Raw genomic sequence first — 4,581 nt, forward strand, 5'->3', positions numbered from 1 at the left:
GCATATATATTAAAAAAGTATTTTTTCATGAATATGATAAAAATTATTCTTTTTGCATAAAATATCTAAACCTAAAATATGATAGGAATTTCTCTTTTTGTATTATGCATAAAAATAAGATATGTATTTTTTTTAAAATTTACCATAGCTTCGCTGCTATTATTTACTGATAATTCTTAAATTTTTTACTTGAATAAAACTTGTAATGAAAATATGATAGAAGTTCTTCTTTTAAGCTTAATATTAAACTATGTATACTTATCATAATTTTAATCATAATTATAAGCATAATTATGATTATTTTTCTTGATTAAGTTAAATTAAATATTTTTATTTTTTAATTTTTTAGGATAATCCTTTTCTCATTTAGAACGAGTTAAAGTAATTTTTATCTACTCATAAATAATCTAAAAATAAATAACCATTATTTTTTCTACACAAAATCATGAAAATATCAATTCTTAATCTCTAGCTCATCAAGCTTAGAGTTTAGTTTTGAAATAAGAGATTATCATTGAGAAACATTCTTTTGCTAAAGATTTAGCCATAAAGATGACTGCTCTTTTTAAGAGAGAGATTTACTTAAGGAAAACATTACAATTAAGTATAAAGATTAACTTAATTCTAATTAAACATTAAGAATCTTAGGAAAAGCTTGATTTGAATAAAAACTATTATTTTGAAAGCTTTTCAAGCTTGAGAGGAGTTGAGGAGAAGAAAGTCATTGAGATAATTGAAAAAAACCATAAAAATTAGTCTTACCTATAAGTTTGGCTTGATTCTTTAATTAGTAGTGAAGCCCCCAACCAATCAATTGGCCACCAAGAGGAGAAGAGCAAACTTCAAGAGTTGTTAGAGAGAGAGAGAGAGAGAGAAGCTCCAAGCTCCCCAAGAGAAGAGGAAAATTAAGGGATAATAGAAATATGCTTATTTTAAGATAATACTGGCATGGTATAGCTCAAAGATGAAAATACAAAGAAATGAGGGTTTATTTATAGGCGAGGAAGGACACTAACCAAGTCCAACTAGGTTCTAGAGCCTTTCAGCTTCAGTTTGATCCAATTTGGACAAGATTTGGATCAGTTTGGCTCCCTTTTTGATCCAGTTTGCTCTAGGAGAGAGGAGAGATAAAAATATTATATTTTTTTGAATTAAAAAATCTAAGTAATGATGATGAAGAAGACGCCTAGCTCAAGTGGGATTCCCACACCTTACTAAGGTGTCAAAAATGCATTATTTCACCTAAATATCTCATTTTTTTAAACTAATATACCTTAGTTTTTAACTAATAAATCTTGTACTCAGTCACAAATAAGGGATTTAAAATATAGGCCTTGAACGCACGCGATAGGGATATTTTACATATAGTGACCCCCCCCCCCCCCCCCCCGAGTATCTCTCTAGGTAATTACCTTTGATGCAAAATTAACTGTACATGACACCCTTTTGACCCTTTCTGATACCAAATCCTCTCAACTGAAGGTGATTAATTCAGCAATGAGTTAGCTCTAATTCCTAGGACAATCATAGACCCATAGTTGTTCAATCTCAACAAACATGAACAAAATAACAAAAATAAAACTCTATATCATAAAATCACATCAATCCCAATAATAGATTCAAGCTCTGAACTCAGCCTTCATCATAAAAACAAAACCAAACCTTGTCTCAACATCCTTGAGACATGGGCTCAAACGTAAGAGTAGAAAACACCAAAAACCTAAAGGATCATCCCTAGGTAGATCCCATCAACAACTCATCAAGGCAACATCTTCACTCACGACTTAGAAAACCACTAAATGCACTGTCACAAACATCTTGTCTTTCTCAAACACGTACAAATCAGCTTTCATCTTAAACTGATTTGTATCTGCGGAAAGCTTTGTGTTCTGCTCCAATGGCAGTGAAATAGGCTTTATGGCTATCATACCATACTTGGATAACATGTCTGCCATATTGCCTTTGCAAAAGAACAAAATGCCATGAGGTGAGCTCACCACATCTATGCCCATGAAATATCTAAGCTCACCCAAATCCTTCATCTCAAACTTTTTCTTCAAAAGCCTCCTAACATCATGTATGTCAAAATCACTATCACCAGTGATAAACAAGTCATCCGCATAAATGACTAATAGCATGACCCCTCTATTTGTCTTTTTCACATAAAGTGAAAAATCTACATTGGATATTTGAAATCCAATGGTAACAAGATACTCCCCAATCTTGTTTGACCATGCTCTGGGTGCCTGCTTTAAGCCGCCATATAAGGCTTTGTATAACCTGCACATAAAATATGAGTGTGCATCACTCTCTTAACCTATTGGATGCATCATGTAAACTTGCCTTATACCTACTCACTGAACTATCAGCGTTATGCTGGAATTTATACACCCACTTACATCCAATTGCCTTCTTTTCCTTAGGCAAAGACACTAACTCCCATGTTGCATTTTTATCTAATGCTGCCATCTCCTCATGCATGGCATGTTCCCATTTCTTATTTCCAAGCGCCTGCTCAAAACAAGCAGGCTTCAATTCCTGTATTGGTTTAACCGTGTAAGCATAATGATGGGTGTTGTAGGTCCATCATACCTCAACATGTCAACAGCATACCTAACCCTCGTAGACCTGCGTACACTTGGATCATTGCCAAGTGTCCTCAAAATAGTCCTCGTTCTCCTTATACCAAGAGTAACCACAGATGAAATGCCAAGCTCCTCATCAAAGATTTGTTTAGAACTACTAAGAGAGAAAAATAATCATAATTATGCTTATAATTATAGTTAAAATTATGATATGTATACATGGTTTAATTTTAAGCTTAAAAGAAGAACTTCTATCATATTTTCATTAAAAGTTTTTATTCAAGTAGAAAATTTGAGAAGGAATTCCTACCATATTCTAGGTTTAGATATTTTATGCAAAAAGAATGGTTTTTATCATATTCATGGAAAAATACTTTTTTAATATTTATGCATAAATATTTAATTAAGAGAAAAGAGAAATTTTTGATAAATTTATTTTTATGCATAAGAATTTGATATAAAAAGAGGAATTTCCATGATATTCAAGATCCAAACAATTAAGTGTTAAAAGAGGAATTTGTTGGAATTAGGGTTGCAAAAAAGCACACAAAGCTTGTGGAGAAGAAGAAGCAAGAATGCACACAACACGCAGTGTATTAGATTGTGTCAATGTACAAAGATAAGTTAGCCCTAGAATAATAGGCGTATATACAAGCCGAGGAAAAAAACCTCCTAAAGAGGGAAAAAGTACCCCGGCGGTTCTAAGTGTGTTCACACACATCACTGCCTATATATATGGCAACAAATCTCCCCTGGGAGTGATGGTGTGAACGAGAGCTGGCACTCATGTATAGGGAAGTGCCATGCCCGAAGTAGATCAGTCCACAAAGGGGAGCAAGCCCAAAGCTTTGTGGAAAGCTTCGAACTTCTCACGAGGAAGCGCCTTTGTGAGACAAGATCGGCGAGGTTGGCCTGTGTTGGCACATAGGCCAAGCTGATCTCTCCTGCTGAGAGTCTCTCCCTGACATAGTGATATTGCACCTCAATGTGCTTTGTGCGAGCATGAAAAACTGGGTTTCTCGCAACTGCCAATACACTCTGACTGTCAATGTCCAACACCCAAGTCAGCCATAAGCCGTCTGAGCCACACACACTCAACCGTAGCTGTGAAAGCTGCCCTGTACTCAGCTTCACAACTAGAAGTGGCCACAGTAGGTTGCTTCTTGCTCAACCAAGATATGCATGAGCTACCGAGCATGAAACAAAAACCACTTGTGGACACTCTTGTGTCATAGCAACCAGCCCAATCTGAGTCCGAAAAAGCATGTAAATCTGGCGGTAACGATCCCCCCTTGGGATAAAACAACCCAAGATGTATGGTGCCACTCAAGTAAGGAAAGATGCGTTTAACTGCCTTCCAATGCTGAGACCCTAGGCTATGCATAAACCTACTCACCTGTGAGACTGCAAACTGAATGTCCGGCCTCGTAATGCATACATAAATGAGGCAACCAATAGCTGTCTGATAGAGTGTGACATCAAAGTGATCTCCAGCATCATGCAGACTCAACTTCAAACCTGTCTCCATTGGAGTAGCAATAGGCTTGCAGTCTTCAAGGCCAAATCTCCGCAACAATGTCTCAATATACTTTGTCTGTCACAAAGCAATACCTCCATCACACTGCTTAAATTGTATCCCCAAATAATGATGCAAATGCCCCAAATCTGACATCTCAAAAGAGGCATTCAAATCAGCCTTAAAATCAGCAATATGACTTTCATTTGGTCCTGTGAGCAGCATGTCATCGACATAGAGAGCAATGATTAGATGTACATCATCCACACATTTAACATACAAAGTGCTTTTTGTTGGACTATTCTGAAAACCATGTGCAGTCAAATATGCATGTATCTTTTCATACCAAGCTCGTGGAGCTTGCTTTAAACCATACAAAGCCTTTTTCAACCTGCACACTTTGTTTTCCTGCCCTCTTTGAACAAAACCATGAGGCTGCGATACATACACCTCCTCATGCAAATCTCCATTCAAGAACGT

The sequence above is a fragment of the Cibotium barometz genome, chromosome 40 (genome assembly GCF_041138505.1).
Source record: "Cibotium barometz isolate CiBa-2024 chromosome 40, ASM4113850v1, whole genome shotgun sequence".
Taxonomy (NCBI): Eukaryota; Viridiplantae; Streptophyta; class Polypodiopsida; order Cyatheales; family Cibotiaceae; genus Cibotium; species Cibotium barometz.